Source organism: Manis pentadactyla, chromosome 6 (genome assembly GCF_030020395.1).
Source record: "Manis pentadactyla isolate mManPen7 chromosome 6, mManPen7.hap1, whole genome shotgun sequence".
Classification (NCBI taxonomy): Eukaryota; Metazoa; Chordata; class Mammalia; order Pholidota; family Manidae; genus Manis; species Manis pentadactyla.
The window spans coordinates 62,314,651-62,337,964 of NC_080024.1; the positions used below are offsets into that span (position 1 = coordinate 62,314,651).

The 23,314-nt window shown below is 41.5% G+C and overlaps 1 long non-coding RNA gene across 1 annotated transcript; it reads left to right on the plus strand.

The window, feature by feature from the left end:
- Nucleotides 1-203: 203 nt before the first annotated feature.
- Nucleotides 204-18,980, plus strand: LOC130684109 (uncharacterized). Its single transcript, XR_008998259.1, has 3 exons — nt 204-329; nt 7,707-7,760; nt 18,286-18,980. It is a non-coding gene; the product is annotated as an uncharacterized LOC130684109 (long non-coding RNA).
- The last annotated feature ends 4,334 nt before the right edge of the window (nt 18,981-23,314 follow it).

A 23,314-nucleotide genomic window follows, 5' to 3' on the forward strand; every position in this document is an offset into this window, starting at 1 on the left:
CAGAGGAGACTTGATTAGCATTGTTGCTTCTCTGCTCAGTGGAGGCTGAGGGAGGAAATGCTCAAATGGGAGCCAGAGAGACTGTGTGACTCCTATTATTTTCCATGACTGACTTGTCTTTGTCATCTGTTTTTAATTAAAAAGAAAAGCAATTTCTCCCCTCCCCACCCCTGGCTCTTTATAAGGAGTAAAGTCAAATTTAGAAATAACAAGAGCGGGTAGGCTTAAACTGACAGACAAGGAAATCCTGGAAAATCTGCAGTGGAGAAAGGAAGTGCTTTGGCGGCAGCATGTGCCCCGGAGTCACCTGAGCTGGAGCAGGCGACACGGTAAGGGGTTGTGAGATCACCCTGTGACCTCGGGCCTGGATTTCAGATTTTTGGCTTCTGGCTTTCAGCGAAAAGTGGATGATTCTTTCAATGGTAGAGGAGAGAGAAAATGCAGAAATATGAGTTTGCTTCTGAACAGAGGCAGAAAATACCATCTTTAACAAATATTGAGGAGAGTCTTAGTCTGCTTTTTAGCAAAACGGGCTGTGAATTGAGGCCTGTGAGTCGCTGGGGAGGAGCCAGGAGGCCGGCGGAGGACGGGATGGCTTCCTGAGGGAGCTGGTGTCTGGGCAGGAGCTTCCTGGGAGGAGGGTCCTGCAAGTGTATCCCCGCTGCACAGGGGTTCACCGGCGAATGTCTCCTGGAATTCCCTTGAAGAGAGTGTGTTTGGGGAGAGCAGGGGAGGCGAGCTGAGGAGGGTGAGAAGAAGGTGGCAGACACCTCCTAGAGGAGTTCTGGGTCTGTGCAACCTAACCGATGTGCTGTCCTTTCCCAGGGCCAGAAAGTCAGGAGGATGGGCAGAACATTTACAGGGGAAATACCTGGTCCAGGTGGCTTGGAAGCAGTATCAGCTGACTTCATTAGACCCATCAGCATACAGTAGAAACAACCAATGCCAAATCTTAGTGGTTAAATACTGCAACTTCATTTCTCGCTCCTGTTATATGTTCCCCTCAGGTTGGCAAGGGGCCTCTGCTCCACACAGTCACCCAGAAACCCAGGATAACGGATGCTCCACCATCTTGTACCTGCACCATTTGGAGCTTGTTGCCTCTTTATTGCCCTGGAGGATGCCTGTGGGCTTCTCTGTGCTTCATCCCACAGATGACTCTCCCTCTTCACAGCCCACTGATGAGGACCGGTCACATGGGCAAGCCCGACTGCAAGGGGGCTGAGACTTGAGAAGTCTTTCATGTGATCCAGTCACCAAGAGTGAGGCTTCACACGGCACGCAGCATTGGTTGCTGGGCAGTGCTGGTGTGTGTGTGTGTGTGACATATTAAAGGACAGTTTACAGGATGTCTGACAATGCAGAAGAGATGGAAGGAGGGGTAAACAATAGGAACATGTACTTGTAAACACCGTACAGTGTTCCCAGAAGTTTGTTGACAGGCATCAAACTGGCCATTTGGCAGGTGGGATAAATCACTATATGTTTCTGTTTTAAAGGAGCAGGAATCCAGGTGAGAATAATTCCTGATATTGTTTTGGTGAATACTTCTGGAAGCTCACATAGTTAATTTGCAGGGTGTTAGAGAGTGTGTGTGAATGTTTACTCAGAGTATGAAGAGTAACAAAGACTTATTTTTATGAAGAATATATCACTTAAATTATTTTGGGTTAATATTGATTGCATACCCATATAACATGACATTCTGTGGCCTCTTGTTCCCTTTCTCCACAAGAGGAAGAAGTAGAGGAGGAGCTTAAATATAAGAGCAGAGATGAAAGCTTCAACTAAATAACTCTTTGAAAAAATCAAGTACTTTGTGTACAATCAAAATCCCATGAGAGTATGTAGTGGTACAAAGTGCGTAAGCATATCTGATTTGTAGTTGCATATTTCTAGCTAGAAGACTGCCAATGTTCCAAATGTTACAGTAATTTCAATGCAGGTTACATCACCCTTGGATTAAAAAAATAAAGGAGTGATTGAGACATTCTACCATTTAGTTGGTTTTGGTTATTTTGTGGATTATTAAGCAAATATTCTACATTATCACATTGCACCATTCTGATGACAATATATTGATGGTATCTGCTGAATTTAGTCTCAGTGTATCTATATCTTTAAAAAAAGTTAACCACTTAGCAAGTATTTGTTATTTTCCTTTGCTGAATGCATGCATTTACTATTTTTCTTACCACTTAGAAGTCCTCTGTAACATCCAGTTAAAGTTGATAATGAATATGATCACATTTTATTTTGTCATATTAATTTATAAACTTTAACTACAATAATTCTTTCAACATGCATTGATTGAACACATCCTTCATGCCAGCCTTACATACAACTTGTTCTAAGATTTAAAAAATTGGACCTGAAAATGAGGACCTAGAGTGAGGAAATAAGGACTTCAAGAACCAATACAAGTATTTCAGCGCTTCAGAGCAACTTTAAATAGTAACCAGAAGGAAATCAATCACAGGTAAAGGGTGTCAAGTTGCTGCCTTCCTTAGAGAGCCTGAGTATTCCTGACAGGGTCACATCATGTGAGGCCAATGCCTGTGAGGGGAAGTTCTCTCTCTTCTCACATTATACCATACTGAACATCTTCCCTTCGGTGTTGGGGTAGAGTGGGTTCTAAGATGACTCTCAGCCAAGCCTTCTAAGAAACATGGAAGGTCATCAATGTGTTGATGGGCTGGGAAGTAGAGATCACCAACATTGATAGGTTTTAAGGTTATTATAAAAAAATAAAATATAAAAAAATAATGGCAATGTTCTGGCCCTTCTCACATTATGCACTGACAAACCCCACAGTGTTTGATCAGCCCGGCGTAGGGAGGGGCTGCATAGCATGCCATTCGATGCAGATCGTGCTCTGGAGGCAGATGCTACACTAAAATCTCACAGGTCAAAATAATCATTAGGAATTTAGGATGTTTCCAGAGAGAGCTGTAAAAATCCAGTTCAAATATAATTTCAATGCTGTACATAAAAATAGGTTCTAAGTTTTCTCTCCACAAGAACTATTGGGCCACTGACATCTCTAGGCCTACTTGTAGTGCACTGGTGAGCCACACCATGGTGAGCCACACTGAGTAGCTCCAGGGGCTCTGCTCTGAGGGGGCTAGGTGGGTGGGGATCTTTTCTTCAGCTCTGCCCCTACCTAGCTGTGTATGTCCAGGCAATCTACAGACTCTTTTTCATCATCTGTAATGTAATTAAATTGATGGTATTGAAGGATCCCAAGAGGTAACAGATGCTGGTAAGGATGTAGAGAAAAGGGAACCTTGTGCATCATTGGTGGGGATGTAAATTGGTGCAGCCACTATGTAAAATGGTATGGAGGATCCTCAAGAAATTGAAAATAGAACCACCATATGATCCAGGAATCCCACTTCCGGGTATACATCTGAAGGAGATGAAATCACTCTCTTGAAGAGATATCTGCACCTCCATGTTCACTGTAGCTTTACTCACAATAGCCAAAACACGGAAACAAACTGAGTCTCCATGAACAGATGAATGGATAAAGAAAATATATATGCAATGGGATATATATGGCACATATACCAGGGAATAGTATGTAGAAAAGAAGGAAATCCTTCTATCTGCAACAACATGGATGGACCTTGAGGGCGTTAGGCTAGGTAAAGTAAACCAGGTAGACAAAGACAAATATGTGGTTGCATTTATATATGGAATCTAAAAACATCAAACTCCTAGAAACAAAGAGTAGAATGGTGATTGCCAGGGGTTGGGGAGGGCATATGGGGGAATGTTGGTTAAAGGGTACAAACTTTCAGATATAAGACGAATAAGTTCCAGGGTGTAATGGACAGCATGTTGACTACAGTCAATAATACTGTCCTGTATACTTGAAAGTGGATATGACAATAGAGCTTCAATGTCCTTACCATAATGACAACGACAGCAAAATGGTACTGTGTGAGGTGAGGAATGTGTTAACTGACCTTATTGTGGAAACATTTCACAATATGGTCATGTATCAAAACACCACATGGTATACCTTAAGCTTACACAGTGTGATACGTCAATTATATCTCAATAAACTGGGGAAAAGAAAGCGGTCTCCAGCTGCTAATCCAGCGTGGCCATGTTGTGCCCTGGACAGGTCTTCTCCTGGCCCTGTTGGTGGCCCTGTAGTCACAGAAGGCTCTTCTCAGCTGTGACCAAAGAAACCAAGCACCAAATGGCATTAACTGAAGGTTCCTTCTGAGAGAATCAGAAGAGGAGCCGGCAGATTGTCAAAAGCATGCCTGCTGGTGCTCAGCCTGGGTAGGTCCAGCCCTGCCTCCATCTTGATGAGCTGCAGCTCCACTGTGCGTGCTCAGGGTAACACGCTAGTGCAGATGCACTTGGTGCTGCTCACTGTTGGTATTTGCTAAGGACTAGGTAATCTGACAGTTGCACTTATCCTTTTAAATGGGGAGGAGGGAGCACCTAAGTAGCCTTTTCAACTAAAACTAAAAACCACTTGTTCCTAGCACATAATGAAATGAAAGCCTGGCGCATGTTTTTCCTTGAGTGCTCTGTACTATGCTGCTTGCTCCAGATGTTTTGTTCGGCCTGCTCTGCCTGTGGTTTTCCCAATTTGAGATGATGGCAACTCGCTCTTTGCAGTTTCTCAGGCCCAGAACCCTGGAGTCATCCCACATTGAACTGTCCAGGAAACCCTCTTGGCTCTAGCTGCAGTGAACATGCAGAGCCCAGCCTCTCTTCACCACTGCTACTCTGGACTCTTTCAGCAGCCTCCTAACTGCTCTCTCGCTTCTGCCTCTCCTTGGCACAGCAGCCAGGGTGATCCTTTTACAACACAGATCAGACCACATCACACCACTGCTCAAAACCCTCTCTGCTTGCCATCTTACTCACCATGAATGGGAAAAATCTAACTGTGCTCTGTAACGCCCAATGGGATCTGGCCCTGTGTTGACTGATCAGCTCTCCAACTCCTCTTGCTAATTCTTCTTCAGCCATACTTGACAACTTGTTCCTCAAACAATCCAGGCACACTCCTGCCCCAGGGCCCTTGTACTGGCTGTTGATTGTGCCAGTAAAACCCTTCCCCAGATAACTGACTAGCTTGCTCCCTCACTTCCTTCACGTCTTGACTTAATATCCCCTTCTCAGGAAGCCCTGACTGGGCTCCACAATCTGAAGGTGCAGACTTACCACTGACACTCTCTGTACCCCTCCCTGATGCATATTTCTCTATAACACTTACACCATTTAGCACACTGTATGTTTTTACTTATATGCTTTAATTTTTTTCCTCGTTAAAATGTGAGCTTCTTGGAGGCAGGGATGTTTGCCTGTTTTGTTCACTGTGGTTTCCCAGAACCTTGGAGAATGCCTGGCCCCTCATAGTGCTCAGCAGTGACCTTATGGGGGTGCTGGGGGCCCAAAGCCACAGAACATGTAGCAGGAACATTTTCCTGCATGAGGCTGTTTGCTTAGATCAGCTTCCTGCTCCTTTCAGAGTACAGCATGGAATTGTCCCATTCCATCTTCCCCTGGAACTTTGCCTCTAGACTCTGTCTAGAATCTTTGACCCAGGCTCCGACAGTGCTCTCTCTCCAGAGATTTGTTCTGAGGTGAATCCCGGTAATGAGACTGTAGGCCCTAAGTGACTTGGGAGCTTTCACTGCAGCTTTGGGGTTGGGGCTTTGCCTTTAGGAGCAGTGTCCCCATCCTCGAGCGTGCACACGAATCCCCTGGGGGTCTTGTGCAAATGCAGATTCTGATTCAGTCAATCTGAGTGGGGGCCAGAGCCTGCCTTCTGAACAAGCTCTAAGATGATGCCTCCGCTTCTACAGACCTGGGGCCGCATGATAAGGAGCAAGGTTCTAGCACATGCCTTCTCCACAGCTCACATTAGAACAGAGTCCCATAAATATTGCACTAAACCCCCACAATCAGCACTTATAAAGCCCACAGCTCTGGGGCTGGAGCTGGTTCAAGACGTCTGGGGCTACTGACTTTATAGCAGTGACTTTTCTGGGAAGGCCTTCATCAGGGCAGCACGTGCCACCAGCCCTGGGCCTCACGCTTCCCTGCCATCACCTTACTTCCAACTCTTTCACTTAAACCAACGTTGACTTTTCAGAGAAAATACAGGCTGTCAAGTGTCAACAACCTCATCTTCTTACCCTCTTCCCTAAACTCCAAATGACTTGACTTTCCCATGTTCCCTCTGGTCTCAGCAGAGGAGATCTGGACTCCCCCCTCCCCTCCGGCCCCCCACATCTTACCCCAGCATGAGGCAGGAGAGCAGAGTAGTTTGGAAGGAGCTCCCAGTTTACCCACCATTTCCAAGCCTCACTTTACTTGTCTGTAAAATGGGGATGATGAGAGTGTCTACATGGAGTTGTGGGGATGAAAAGGTTAACACAGAAAAAAACATTTTGAACAAGGCTTGGCAAGTCAGTTAAAAATCCTTACTTTGTTCAGTGGTCTCTGTCCTCGTATCTTCAGTCCTGGAAGGGAAGAAAAATGAGGACGGAGTGTCATCCCTATTGCTTTGAGGGTTCAGGAGAAGGCTTAATGTTCCTTTTCTTGAAAGCAGGGCGATCCTTCACAACAAGGCTCTCCAGTCTTTTGTTAGCAGTTGCTTTTAAGGTCCCCAGTGGGTGATGGTCAGTGGCGTCTGCTTTCTCCTCCCAACTGTCCTACCTCTGAAGCCAAGTCAATCCACTGGGCCCACCCATGCCCTGGGCTCTTCAGCGCTGGCAAAGGCAGGAATTGTTGTAGACCTTCTTTCCTCTCCCAAAACCTTGCTCTTGGCTTTCTATTTAGTCTTGAGTCTTCATGGCCTTCTGGTCTTGGTTTCCCTTGCCTGCCTCCGTGCTAGTCCTTAACCTCGATGACAGATTTTGGCTTTTCTAGCTTTGACCCTTGGCCCCAAAGGACACATATTTCCTCATTTTTCTGGCTCATTCCAGTCTTGATCACTCTGCGTTCCCTCACCCATGGAGACCCTGCCTGCACTGACCTCACGCCAACATCGGGGGACTGGCAGCTTGGCCCTGCACCTCAGGGAGCACAGGATAGTGGTGTGTGGGAGTAAAAATGATGATGATTTACATTTGTCAAGCACCTACTATTGTCTTGAGTGATTTACATGGATTATGTAATTTTATTTTAACTGCAAATCTACAAAGTGTCACTTTCGTTTTGGAGGTGAAGAAAGATGCTTCATGAGGCTAAAACTGAAGCCACACATGTGGCTGATGCAGGTCATAATCCGCCCCCCAAAGTATGCAGTGTGGCATGCGGATTATTTTGAGCTGAAGGCAACTGGAATCAACACATGCAGGAAGAGTTCTCTGCCCTCTTTTTATCTGCCTAAGAGCAGGGCATATGCGTCCCTTTGTGAAGGTTCCCTTCCTTCTATCAGAAAGGGAAGAGTGAGAAGGGGTGTCAACACCAAGACAGCTCACGGAAAACAGAACTTTGTACAGCGACTTTTCTTCCATTAGTTCTCCTATTTATTTCTCAGTCACCTCCCATGTTTTATCCTCCCTTGAGGCCCAAATCCCCTCTCCTTTGTGTCGTGATGCTTGAAGCCTCTGGGGCCTGACTGCTTTTTTGAGTTTCACTTCTTTTTTGTGAACCCCTCTGCATATAAATATTAACAAATGTGTGTATCTTTTCCCCTGTTAATCGGTCTTCTGTTTAATTCACAGGCCCCTGGTACTAAACGTAAGAGGATACAAGAAAAAGTTTTCCTGCCCAACTGGGTAAGTTTAAGTCAGTTCACGGGCCCCATGGAAACCTTTTCCTCGTCAGGAGCACCCGCCCTCTCTCAGCCTTGCCCCCCCGCTGCTGCCTTCACCCAGACCCTCATTAGCTCATTCAGCTGTTACTGTAGGAGCGCCCCATGGCTCAGTGTCCAGGCCTACAGGCCTTTCCCCCTGACCCACTCTCCACTCTGCTCCCAGGAAGCTTACTCTGAGGCAGGCCCGAGCGGCCCTCTCCCACGTGAGGCCCAGCAGCAGCTCTCTCCATCAGAGGAGGTCTGCATACTGACCTGCTTTTCCCAGACCGCCTTCCTCCACACTTTTTGGGCTCCTTTGGCACGTGCTTTTTCTGGTGCCCAGATTTTCTTTCCTTAGACTCGGCCGTCTGCAGAGGGTATCTACTGACTCACCTTTCCAGGCTCATCCTGGATGGCATCTCCTTTGCCTCTGGGTGAGTCAGTTCCTCCCTCCCCTGCACTCCTTGCTGCTACTCTCCCAGAGCCCTTGAGACACTGCATTTTAACAATCTGTTTCTGCACCTGTCTCCCCTCCACTCCCCACCCTCCAGGACAAGGACTGCAATGTATTCCTCCTGTGCCCCTGATGCCCAGCCCAGAGGGCAGCAGGGGCCTGTAAATGTTTAAGAAAGGAGGGGCCGACAACTGGCTTTACCCTAAGGGGTAACCCAAATGGCTCTTTTTTGCTAGCTTATTTTCTGTAAGAATTATATTTTGGAACTGGAAAGCATCCTAAAGTTTATCTACTCCAATCCTACCATTTTTATGGTCAAGGAAAGGATGGTGCAGAGTGGTGAAGTCACTTGTGTGTGACTTCAGCTCCTTTGGGTCGGAGCTCTGTGTGTAGCTGGCTGTGGCACCCACATACACCTTGCTGTTGGCCCCTGCTATTGCCAGGGTATGTCTGTGTGATGAAGGAAATAGCTGTTTCCTCCAGTAACACATGTTTATGGTACTTCTATTTAGTGTCCTGGGCACTGCTGACACTGCTGAATTAGAACAATTTTAGAGCATTTATTTTTATGTGGAAAGATTATTAATGGCACTCTAAAATTATTAATGCACTCTATTATAAATGATGACAAAAAGAACCATCCAATGTTTTGTTTTACTTCCAGAAAGACTACTTGAGTATCGGAGAAGGCTATAATTGGGAGGGGGTGGGGGGAGATGTTCACCTAATGTCACTCTAGAATTAGTCCTTTTTTTGGTGAAAACCTAAAAATGAACTATATCAATTTATTTTTTCCAATTTATTAAGGTATAATTGATAAAGAAAAACAGAACATATTTAAGGTGTGCAATGTGATGTTTTGATATCCATATACACTGTGAAATGATTATCATAATCATGCTAATTAACATATCCATCACTTTACATAGTTATATATACACATTTTTCTGGTGGGTAGAACATTTAAAGTCTACTTTCTTAGCAAACTTCAAGTACAAAATACAGTATTATTAACTAGTCACCATGCTGTACATTAGCTCTCCGGAACTTATTCATAATTCAAACCTTGTACCCACTGACCAACATCTCTCCATTCTCTCATCCTCTTGAATTATTCCTTTCCATGTTGCATCATTATTAATGATTCACACAATTATAGTTTTATTTTGGGGAGACAAAGCCTTTGATATAAAGTAATTTGTGCTGACATCTTAGATGTTAAACCAGGGCAAAATCTTACCTGGTAAAGACTGTAGAGTCATAACTGCAACACAAATGGGGTGAGCACTTATTATTTTGCTTGCTTAGCACTTCCTTTTCCTTATGAAACTGTTCTGTGTGCAACTGCTGGTCTGTTATCTGATTCAAAATGCAGCTGAGCTTTTTCTTATTTGTGTGTGTGTGATAAAAGCTCACAATGGAAAAAATATTAAAAGTAAATATAAAAGGGCAGGAAAATTTGAAGATGTTGAGAAGTTGTAGAAATGAAGTAGAATAGTTCAATCCACTGGTTGAAGAATATTTTTTTTTTTGGCCTGCCATCTGCAATATAAGTCTCCCCCACATACCCCATTACAGCCACTGTCCATCCGCATAGTAAGATGCTACAGAATCATTACTTGTCTTCTCTGTATATACTCCTTTTCCCATGTCCCCAACCCCCTACATTACATGTGCTGATTGTAATGCCCCTTTTCCCCCCTTACCCCTCCCTTCCCACCCATCCCCTCCAGTCCCTTTCCCTTTGGTAACTGTTAGTCCATTCTTGGGTTCTGTGAGTCTGCTGCTGTTCTGTTCCTTCAGCTTTTTCTTTGTTGTTACACTCCACAGATGAGTGAAATCATTTGATACTTGTCTTTTTCTTCCTGGCTTATTTCACTGAGCATAATACCCTCTAGTTCTATCCATGTTGTTGCAAATGGTAGGATTTGTTTTCTTCTTATGGCTGAATAATATTCCATTGTGTATATGTATCACATCTTCTTTATCCACTAATCTAATCATGGACACTTAGGTTGCTTCCATTTCTTGGCTATTATAAATAGTGCTGTGATAAACATAGGAGTACATATGTCTTTTTCAAACTGGGCTGCTGCATTCTTAGGGTAAATTCCTAAGAGTGGAATTCCTGGGTAAAATGGTATTTCTATTTTGAGTTTTTTGAGGAACCTCCATACTGCTTTCCACAATGGTTGAACTAGTTTACATTCCCACAGCAGTGTAGGAGGGTTCCCCTTTCTCCTTAACCTCACCAACATTTCTTGTTGTTTGTCTTTTGGATGTTGGCCATCCTAACTGGTGTGAGGTGATATCTCATTGTGGTTTTAATTTGCATTTCCCTGATGATTAGCGATGTGGAGCATCTTTTCATGTGTCTGTTGGCCATCTGAATTTCTTTTTTGGAGAAATGTTTGTTCAGTTCTTCTGCCCATTTTTTTTTGGATTATTTGCTTTTTGTTTGTTGAGGTGTCTGAGCTCTTTATATATTTTATATGTCAACCCTTTATTAGATCTGTCATTTATGAATATATTCTCCCATACTGTAGGGTACCTTTTTGTTCTGCTGATGGTGTCCTTTGTTGTACAGAAGCTTTTTAGTTTGATATAGTCCCATTTGTTCATTTTTGCTTTTGTTTCCCTTGCCCAGGGAGATATGTTCATGAAGAAGTTGCTCGTGTTTATGTCTAAGAGATTTTTGCCTATATTTTTTTCTAAGAGTTTTATGGTTTTATGACTTACATTCAAGTCTTCAATCCATTTTGAGTTTACTTTTGTGTATAAGGTTAGACAATAATCCAGTTTCATTCTCTTACACGTAGCTGTCCAGTTTTGCCAACACCAGCTGTTGAAGAGGCTGTCATCTCCCCATCTGAGCTTTTTCATTTGACCTCACCTCCCTGACTGTGTTTGTTCCTGGGCAGGAAGTTGGCAAGAGCTGGACCAATCACAGAGCCATATTCCCTGGAATGATAATTGGTCTGTGAACGGGCATGTGTCCTAAACCCCACTGATTAGAGTCTTCCCTTGGCATTTATAAAAACTGAAGCTAGGGATTAAAGATGGCAGCGTGAGAGGAGAGACAGAGGCTTCCTCCTAAAACTGGATACAATTAGAAAATTTAATTGGCGCAACTAATCCTGAGAGAGCAACAGGAAAGAGGACGGCGTCAGACTGCACACAGCTGGAGAAAAGAGCAGACCTCACCGAACGGGGTAACGTAACAGAGCTCTGGCTCCACGGGACCTGAGCCCTTCCCCAACCCCAACTCACTGGCAGGAGGAAGAGAAACAGAGCAGGGAGGGAGTGGAAGGCTTGGGACTGCTGAATACCTAGCTCTGGAGATCTGTGCTGGGAGCACAAACCTACATTTCACGGTGCTTTCATCATACTCTTCTGATTATGGGTTTGGAAAGCTGGGACAGGCAGAGTTCCTGGGGAGACTAGGATTCTGGCTGCTTGTGGAAGCAGGGATCCATATCCAGCTGCTCTGGGACAAAAGCTTATATCTGCGTGCTCAGCCCACTGGTTGAGGCAGTGGAGACAGGCACAGCAGCCAGGAGGCGGGGAACAGCTCTTTCCTCCCCAAGGTACCAGTACCGCGCTCCCCTGCAACCCCCGACATTGCTTCAGGGGCTCAGCAGCTCCAGAATAGAGCTTCTGGACACTAGAGGGCGCCATATACAAACGTGAAACGCCAAAGGAACCTTGTCCAGAGTAAAATTATTAATACAACTCCCAAGAAAGATTTAAATGATATGGACCTCGTGACTCTTCCTGAAAGGGAGTTCAAAATAAAAATCATCAACATTCTAATGGAGGTACGGAAAGACATCCAAGAACTCAGGAATGAATTCAGGTCGGAGATCCAATCGTTGAAAAGCACAATGGAGGGTATTAAAAGCAGGCTGGATACAGTGGAGGAGACAATAAATGAAATAGAAACTAGAGAGGAGGAATACAAAGAAGGTGAGGCACAGAGAGAAAAAAGTATCTCTAAGAATGAAAGAATATTGAGAGAACTGTGTGACCGATCCAAGCGGAACAATATTCGCGTCATAGGGATACCAGAAGAAGAAGAGAGAGAGAAAAGGATATAAAGTGTCTTTGAGGAGGTAATCGCTGAAAACTTCCCCAATCTGGGGAAGGACATAGACTCTCAGGACATGGAGATCCACAGGTCTCCCAACACAAGGGACCCAAGGAAGACAACAACAAGACACATAGTAATTAAAATGGAAAAAAGATCATGGATAAGGACAGACATTTAAAAGCAGCCAGAGACAGAAATAAGATCACATACAAAGGAAAGCCCATCAGGCTAACATAAGACATCTCAGCAGAAACCTTACAGGCCAGAAGGGAGTGGCATGATGCATTTAATGCCATGAAGCAGAAGGGCCTGGAACCAAGATTACTTAATCTGGCAAGATTATCATTTAAATTTGAAGGAGGGATTAAACAATTTCCAGATAAGCAAAAGCTGAGAGAATTTACCTCCCACAAACCATCTGTGCAGTATATTTTGGAGGGACTGCAATAGATGGAAGTGTTCCTAAGGTTGAATAGCTGTGACCAGAGGTAATAAAACCACAGTAAATAAACGAGAACAGCTAATTACCAAACAAATGCAAAATTAAATTAACTATACCCAAAGTCAATCAAGGGATAGACAAAAAGTACAGAATATGATACCTAATATATAAAGAATGGAGGAGAAAGAAAAAGGAGGAGAAACAGAAAAGAACCTTTAGATTGTGTTTGTCACAGCATACTAAGTGAGTTAAGTTAGACTCTTAGATAGTAAGGAAATTACCCTTTAACCTTTGGTAACCATGAATCTAAGGCCTGAAATGGCAATAAGTACATACCTATCGATAATCACCCTAAATGTAAATGGACTGAATGCAACCAATCAAAAGACATAGAGTCACTGAATGGATAAAAAAACAAGAACCACCTATATGCTGCTTACAAGAGACTCACCTCAAACCCAAAGACATGCACAGACTAAAAGTCAAGGGATGGAAAAAGATATTCATACAAACAACAGGGAGAAAAAAGCAGGTGTTGCAGTACTAGTCTCAGACAAAATGGACTTCAAAACAAAGAAAGTAACAAGAGATAAAGAAGGACATTACATAATGATAAAGGGCTCAGTCCAACAAGAGGATATAACCATTATAAATATATATGTACCCAACACAGGAGCACCAACATATGTGAAACAAATACTAACAGAACTAAAGGAGGAAAGAGAATGCAATGCATTCATTTTAGGAGACTTCAACACACAATTCACTCCAAAGGACAGATCCACAAGACAGAAAATAAGTAAGGACACAGAGGCACTGAACAATACACTAGAACAGATGGACCTAATAGACATCTACAGAACTCTACATCCAAAAGCAACAGGACACACATTCTTCTCAAGTGCACATGGAACATTCTCCAGAATAGACCACATACTAGGCCACAAAAAGAGCCTCAGTAAATTCAAAAAGATTGAAATCCTACCAACCAACTTTTCAGACCACAAAGGTATAAAACTAGAAATAAATTGTACAAAGAAAGCAAAAAGGCTCACAAACACATGGCGGTTTAACAACATACTCCTAAATAATCAATGGTTCAATGACTAAGTTAAAATGGAGATCCAGCAATATATGCAAACAAATGACAACAACAACAAAAAGCCCCAACTTCTGTGGGATGCAGCGAAAGCAGTCTTAAGAGGAAAGTATATAGCAATCTAGGCATATTTAAAGAAGGAAGAACAAACCCAAATGAATACTCTAACATCACAATTATCAAAATTGGAAAAAGAAGAACACATGAGGCCTAAAGTCAGCAGAAGGAGGGGCATAATAAAGATCAGAGAAGATATAAATAAAATTGAGAAGAATAAAACAATAGAAAAAAATCAATGAAACCAAGAGCTGGTTCTTTGAGAGAATAAACAAAATAGATAAGCCTCTAGCCAGACTTACTAAGAGAAAAATTGAATTAACACACATCAACAGAATCAGAAATGAGAAAGGAAAAATCATGATGGACCCCACAGAAATACAAAGAATTATTAGAGACTAGTATGAAAACTTACCTGCTAACAAGCTGGAAAACTTAGAAGAAATGGGCAACTTCCTAGAAAAATGCAACTTTCCAAGACTGACCAAGTTTTTTTTTTTTGAGAGGTCATCTCTCATATTTATTGATCAAATGGTTGTTAACAGTTAATAACAATAAAATTCTGTACAGGGGACTTGATGCACAATCATTAATCCACCCCAAGCCTAATTCTCATCAGTCTCCGATCTTCTGAAGCACAATGAACAAGTTCTTACATGGAGAACAAATTCTTACATAGTGAATAAGTTCTTACATGGTGAACAGTACAAGGGCAGTCATCCCAGAAACTTTCGGTTTTGATCATGCATTATGAACTATAAACAATCAGGTCAAATATGAATATTCATTTGATTTTTATACTTGATTTATATGTGAATACCACATTTCTCCCTTATTATTATTATTATTATTTTTAATAAAATGCTGAAGTGGTAGGTAGATGCAAGACAAAGGTAGAAAACATAGTTTAGTGTTGTAAGAAAGCAAATGTAGATGATCAGGTGTGTGCCTATAGGCTAAGTATTAGTCCAAGCTAGACAAGGGCAATAAAACATCCACGTATGCAGAAGATTTCTCTCAGAACGGGGGGGTGAGGTTCTAAGCCTCACCTCTGTTGATCCCCAATTTCTCACCTGATGGCCCCCCTGCGACTGTGCCTGTCTTAGGTTGTTCCTCCCTTGAGGAATCTTACCCGTCTCTGGCTAACCAGTCATCTTCCGGGGCCATACAGGGAAATGTGAAGTTGGTAAGTGAGAGGGAAGCCTTATTGTTTGAAAAGGTTAGCTTTTTACTTCTTTGCATATTTATGCCCTGTGGCTTCCATGCCCAGCATTTGTCTTGAGGTGTGTTTACCACTTGGAAGAATTATGATACTCGGTAAATTCGATATGAGGCACGAATTCTATTTAAGGGTTGTAATTAGGAAGGAAGAAGAAAATCTATAGAAGTAGCAGACGGAAGAAAACATGGGAAGATTGATTATTTCTTTGACATATCTTCTTGTAGAGTAACTTAAGCATGTATAGGTTTTTAAACTACCAATTAAATTGCGCGCTACCTCGGAATTTTATCAGACATACAGAGAATATACAATACCCATTCTCCTTAAAGTTTTCCAAAAAATAGAAGAGGAGGGAATACTCCCAAACTCATTCTATGAAGCCAACATCACCCTAATACCAAAATCAGGCAAAGACCCCCACCAAAAAAAATTATAGACCAATGTCCCTGATGAACATAGATGCAAAAATACTCAACAAAATATTAGCAAACCAAATTCAAAAATTCATCAAAAGGATCATACACTATGACCAAGTGGGATTCATCCCAGGCATGCAAGGATGGTACAACATTCGAAAATCCATCAACATCATCCACCACATCAACAAAAAGAAAGACAAAAACCACATGATCATCTCCATAGATGCTGAAAAAGCATTCTACAAAATTCAACATCCATTCATGATAAAAACTCTCAGCAAAATGGGCATAGAGGGCAAGTACCTCAACATAATAAAGGCCATATATGATAAACCCACAGCTAACATCATACTGAACAGTGAGAGGCTGAAAGCTTTTCCTCTGAGATCGGGAACAAGACAGGGATGCCCACTCTCCCAACTGTTATTCAATGTGGTACTGGAGGTCCTAGCCACAGCAATCAGACAAAACAAAGAAATACAAGGAATCCAGATTGATAAAGAAGAAGTCAAACTGTCACTATCTGCAGATGACATGATATTGTACATAAAAAACCCTAAAGACTCCACTGCAAAACTACTAGAACTAATATCGGACTTCAGCAAAGTTGCAGGATACAAAATTAACACACAGAAATCTGTAGCTTTCCTATACACTAACAATGAACTAATAGAAAGAGAAATCAGGAAAACAATTCCATTCACAATTGCATCAAAAAGAATAAAATACATAGGAATAAACCTAACCAAGGAAGTGAAAGACCTATACCCTGAAAACTACAAGACACTCTTAAGAGAAATTAAAGAGGTCACTAACAAATGTAAACTCATCCCATGCTCTTGGCTAGGAAGAATTAATATCATCAAAATGGCCATCCTGCCCAAAGCAATATACAGATTCGATGCAATCCCTATCAAATTACCAATAGTATTCTTCAATGAACTGGAACAAATAGTTCAAAAATTCATATGGCACCATCAAAGACCCTGAATAGCCAATGCAATCCTGAGCAGGAAGAATAAAGTGGGGGAGATCTCGCTCCCCAACCTCAAGCTCTACTACAAAGCCACAGTAATCAAGACAATTTGGTACTGGCACAAGAACAGAGCCACAGACCAGTGGAACAGAATAGAGACTCCAGACATTAAGCCAAACATATATGGCCAATTAATATTTGATAAAGGAGCCATGGACAATACAATGGGGAAATGACAGTCTCTTTCACAGATGGTGCTGGAAAAACTGGACAGCTACATGTAAGAGAATGAAACTGGATCACTGTCTAACCCCATACACAAAAGTAAACTCGAAATGGATCAAAGACCTGAATCTAAGTCATGAAACCATAAAACTCTTAGAAAAAAACATAGGCAAAAATCTCATGGACATAAACATGAGTGACTTCTTCATGAACATATCTCCCTGGGCAAGGGAAACAAAGGCAAAAATGAACAAGTGGGACTATATCAAGCTAAAAAGCTTCTGTACAGCAAAGGACACCATCAATAGAACAAAAAGGTATCCTACAGTAGGGGAGAATATATTCATAAATGACAGATCCGATAAAGGATTGACATCCAAAATATATAAAGAGCTCACATGCCTCAACAAACAAAAAGCAAATAATCCAATTAAAAAATGGGCAGAGGAGCTGAATAGACAGTTCTCCAAAGAAGAAATCCAGATGGCCAACAGGCACATGAAAAGATGCTCCACATCGCTAATCATCAGAGAAATGCAAATTAAAACCACAATGAGATATTACCTCACACCAGTAAGGATCACCATCATCGAAAAGACAAACAACAACAAATGTTGGCGAGGTTGTGGAGAAAGGGGAACCCTCCTACACTGCTGGTGGGAATGTAAACTAGTTCAACCATTGTGGAAAGCAGTATGGAGGTTCCTCAGAATGCTCAAAATAGAAATACCCTTTGACCCAGGAATTCCACTTCTAGGAATTTACCCTAAGAATGCAGCACTCCAGTTTGAAAAAGACAGATGCACCCCTATGTTTATCGCAGCACTATTTACAATAGCCAAGATATGGAAGCAACCTAAATGTCCATCAGTAGATGAATGGATAAAGAAGATGTAGTACATATACACAATGGAATATTACACAGCCATAAGAAAAAAACAGATCCTACCATTTGCAACAACATGGATGGAGCTAGAGGGTATTATACTCAGTGAAATAAGCCAAGCGGAGAAGGACAAATAACAAGTGATTTCACTCATCTGTGGTGTATAAGAACAAAAGAAAACTGAAGGAACAAAACAGCAGCAGACTCACAGAACCCAAGAATGGACTAACAGTTACCAAAGGGAAAGAGACTGGGGAGGATGGGTGGGAAGGGAGGGATAAGGGTGGGGAAAAAGAAAGGGGGCATTACGATTAGCATGTATAATGTCGGGGGGGGGCATAGGGAGGAATGTTCAACACAGAGAAGACAAGTAGTGATTTTACATCAGCTTACTATGCTGATGGACAGTGACTGTAATGGGGTTTGTGGGGGGAACTTGGTGAAGGGGGGAGTGTAGTAACCATAATTTTCTTCATGTAATTGTAGATTAATGATAACAAAATGAATTTTAAAAATTAAACTTAAAAAAAAGAAAAAAAGCAGAAGCTGTTGGAGGGAGGAAGAGATTCTGTATTCCCTTGCCTTGGTGCTAGGAATCTGCAAATACCTGAACCGTAAGTGGCTCTGGTTCTATTCAGGTAGGTAAAGGTGACCTGCGAGAAAGAATCCAACCAGCAGAGACAAGCAGGAAGAAGGGAGGAGAAGGAGATCTCTTGCAGTGTTGGAAGGCCTGGATCAATTGTTCATCAGGCAGCACTCTTCCTGTGATCTGGTAGCAGATGATAATATATTTTTTTTTCTTTTTTGTCTTCTGGTTTGTGTTTTAAAGCTTTACAATGAACTGTTCAAAAAGTTCTAACACATGCAGATTTTGTTTTACTTTGTTAAGTAAACAAGTTAAGCAATAGAATATAAACAGCATTGCCTGTGTGAGGCAGATATTTACAAGTCCACTATATTATTTTTTCTCTCCTACTTGAACATTTACTCAACATTGTTTACGTAATAGGAAATTAGAAAAACAGAGAATTGAGGCATGTGTACCCCTGGCTAAGCTCATCTACCTACAGGCAGCCCACTCTTCCAGGCAGACTTTAATCTGGAAGATTTCTTCTAATGCTAACCAGTTTGATGCAAAAATTTTTGTTGAAATGCTTTACAGTTCAGAGAAGATCTGCCTTTCTTGGGAAGCAGTCTATAATAATAGTGAATGCCTTTGAAAAAAAAATTATTTTGTCTTGAGTACATGATCAAAAACAATAACAAAACACTGTAATAGGTGCATTAATCACATAAACTATTTACATTTTGTATTAAATTCTGGAAATTTGAGGTCAGGACAACTGAAATGGATTTCACTCAGCATTGCATAAATCAGAGTTCTTGATGGGGGAATGGATTTAAAAGAAAATCTCCATGGCTTTGGTTTTTTGGGATTTTTCTGCAGGAGAGAGTTGCACCCTGGTGAGTGGGCAAAAGATAATGAAAAGAAAAAAATCATTTCAAGATTCAATGTTGGCACAATGTGCATGAACCCCTGAGAATGACAGGGGCAAGAAAAACCACTTTATTTTGTCAAATACATTCTACTGGCTTTGAATTTCTTCTTGTCTGAGTTGTTCCTTCCACAGGAGAAAGGAAAAACAACAGAAAATGAGAAAATTTCTATCAAGTTCTACAGAGCCCAGGGCCAACTAGTACTTAGATTATCTGATTCTCATATTTTTAATGTTTTTCTGAATGCATTAGTACTTAGAAGTTTCTTCTGATTTTGAAAGTAAACAGTAATGGAGACATACACTGAGTTTAAACTCTCCTGTTTGCAACCCTTGCCCAGAATTTAACAGATGCCTGATGGGATAGTTGGCAGGAGACTTGGATGAAGTCACCAAGGGAACTATTTGGCTAGTGACTCATGATTTAAGTTTGTTTAATTGTTTTGGCAAAGTCAATATGTTCCTCATGTGTAAAAGGAGAAATAATGAGGATATAGGTTGATCCCATTTCTGATTTTTTGAAGGAGCTGCAATACAATTCAGTCTTAAATAAATAGAATGGAGATTGGAATCCAGGGAAGGAAGATGTTGGATGATGACATCCATTGCTTAACTAAAGGTTTTAATGAAAACTTGAGTCCTGCAGGAAAAGAAATTCAATCTTCTAGAAAATAATCTTATAGAGGAAATGACAGACTTTTTGGTAACTGTTTCATTTGTGAATATTAAAAATGTTTTGCAACTGGAAATTGTTTCGTGAATAGAAACTTATACTTTTCTTGGTAGTGATTCCTATTTATATATATGTGTAGATTTATTTCTGGTGACACCCAATATATTTTTCAATTATCTGCAGCTTTGATGAGACCCCAAAAATGAGAAAAAAATGGCTGAACTAGATTCTCCAAGTCGATTAACTAAAGCCCTTGCACTTTGTCATCTCTTTCTAGTGTTTTCTGTTTTGAGTAAAACATTAACGTTTCACCCCCTACCCACTTGCATGAACTAGACCCCTAGGATTAATCTCCAGTGCCTTCCTTCATCCTGGCACACCCATCCAGGTCATACCACATTGACCTTTTAAATAGCTCTCCAACAGTCCTCTCCTCTTTACCCTCAGGAGTTCTTGACTGATTTTGTGTAGTGAAAACCTTTGGCAGTCTAGTAAAGCTTATGGGCACCTTTTCAGAATAAGACTTGAATTCATTAAATAAAATACATAGGATTACAAAGGAAACCAATTAATGTTAAAAATACAACTATCAAAATATTTGAAAAATTTGAGTTATAATAATACATGTGCCTGTTCATTCATGCACTGTGTACTATGATATAGCGGCAGGCCTACCAACTGCGGGAGTTTTCAGCGGTGATGAGGGAAAACGCTATCTTGCTGTATCTGCAGCAACTGTAATGTGATCTGAAAAAGCTCTGAGCCCTCTTGGCTGCGAGGTCACAGGTGCTGATTGAGACTATGTGCTCTGTTGTGTGCATTAATCATGAAAGGAAAAACTACATTTCAGTCAGAATTTGGTGAAAATGGGCTTGTTTTCCCACCCAAGTTCACAGATTCCTGTGGAGCCAGACTGAGAACTCCTGCCTTAGTTCAAACCACCATTAGCGGATTTACTGCCACACTTTCCCATTGGACGTATGTGCTTGTGCATATCCAAACCATCTTACACTCTGCAGCCAACGTGGTGTTTTCAAAATGCAAAATTTGTTGTCACCTGTCCTCCACCCACTTATACTCAATGGCCTTCGATTGCTCTGAGGATAAGCAGGCCTGGGTTTCAGCCATGGGGGTCTTATGTTATGGTTCTTTTCCACCACAGGGCTTCTTTCTGCACACGTTTCCCTCTACTAGGAATGCTCTCTATGCCCTTCCGCACCGAGTTAACTCTTCAGCAGATCAGCCCAACCATCACTTGCTCAAGGAAGCTTTTGCTGGCCTGCCCGGTCCTGGGTTCTCTGTTGCGCTATGGCTCTCCCACCCTCAGGAACGGCGCTGCTCCCACTGGTGCGATTCTCTGACTGACGTCTGTCTGCGCCCACTGGTGAGAACAGGTTCTATGAGCTCCCTAGGCCAGTGCTTGGCACATGGTAGAGGCTCATTAAATGCTCGTAGAATGAAGAAATGAGAGAATGAACAGTTCTAACAAGCATTTTAGAAGTAGAAAATGGTGGGGTTTGGGATGGGGAGGAAAAAAGAGTGTTAGAGGCAGACTCATAACATCAGAGAGAAGTGACAATTTCTCTTTCTCCGTCCGAGGAAACAGAAATCCTCAAACAAGCAGAGGTAACCCAAAACAGATATCCCTTTCTGCAAAGTGAGGCCTTTCAGTGTAACTAAAAAAGGGAATTCTGCTGAGAGAACCACTGTGTGATAGGAGAGAACATGAACTTGAGTTTCTGAGGTCAACCCTAAATATTAAGAAAAGGTTACAAATTTTATCATTGTGTTCACATATTAAAAAGAAATGGCATAAAATGATGCAAATCAAGATTTGCTCTTGGAAAGGAGTCATTTGAAAAATAACGTATGAGGTCAGATGACTATACTGTGTTTGTGTAACGTGTGTGTATCCAAACACATATACATTTATTTATTCCCAGGAATATATTCTTGGTGCTGACACTTAGATATTTAATTTCCTTCTTAGATCTGAAATGTATTCCTTCAATAATATAACCAAGAAATAGAATGTTCAGTGGGTTGATGATACCAGTGGAGAAGGATGTTAATGAGGCCAAATTATGGGTGATTTTCTCACAAACTGAAAGTTGATACTGTGTTTTATAACGTAGCTTTCACTCCCACCTCCAGCCAGATGTGGTGCAAATGCATGCCTAGGGGATTGGACAAAAGTACATAGGTGAATGGTATAGATCTACTCTCAATAATTAAGAAATAAGCCAAGGTTGACTTATATAACTTAACTCTGAGTACCTATTATGTTCACGGCTTGGTAGTAGATTCTGTAATGTATGGAGATTCCATAATAGCACTGGGTCTTTTCCTAGATGAATGGGTACATTTCTACTGAAGTTGAACTGATGTGTGGGGACTGCTTTTATGGGGAAAGATGTACAAATATTAGTCCTTGGTTGGCAAAAGGCAGAACATTTTTATTCTGAACTCCTGATAACAAAATAAGATTTTCAGGCATTCAGTCTGCACCTTCAGCATGGGAGGCAAAGCTGCAGCGGCAACTCTGGGGGCCTGCTCTCTCCAGGCTTTTTCAGGGAGCGCTTTTCCTTTTAGGAAGCATCTTGCAAACATTGCTGAGGGTTTGGATTCAAAAGAAAAGTTAACTGATTGGCTCATTTCCATATCAGTTGCCAATCATTTACGTAAAGCAAAACTACATAAAATCTTCTTTCCTGTGGATCGAGTTGGCAAGCCCAATCTGGAAAATCGATTGACTGTACCAGCTGGGGCAAAGGGCCTGGTCTACAGCCATCAGTGACTCATTGGGCCTATTTTCATTCCCTCTTTTCCACTGAGTTTGGACTCAGCAGCCTGAAACAATGCCTATGAAGCTGTCACACTCTGTTGTGTCAAAGAAACTCAAGCACCTTTGGGCTGGGACCATTGAAATGATGGACTGTTATGGCCTGCCCTCTTAATGCTCATTTAATGTCCATTCGGGGAGCTCTTCATTTACACATCATTTACATGCTAAACTTATGCAATTCGGGTTGAAAATTCAGTATTGCTCTTGCATGAGAGCCATGTTTTTAGTTAAATCAGAGACCCTTGTACCCTAAATGCAGGCCTACACATGTATTTCTAAACTATTTGCAATAAGTCTTATCATGGAATTACATGACAGTTTTTAATGAAAATTACACTCATTTCAAAGGAGGAAAAATAGGTTGAAACAAGAAAACATTCATATTTTGTTTATGGTGATTCTTAAGAAGAATTCAGAAGAATCACAGTCTCATGTAATAAGCTTTAGCCTAGAGGTTTATTACCTTATCTACATCTTCCATTTGATAGATAGTAGAAATACAATTGCCAATATAATACAAATCTTGGAATAGTCAATCAAACCATTATGTACTGTATTTGCTGGGCAATTTCAGAGATTATTTATAAATATTGTTTCTAATTTCTGTGTCATAGAATTAAAGAGCATAGAGGGTGACTTTACGCATATATGGG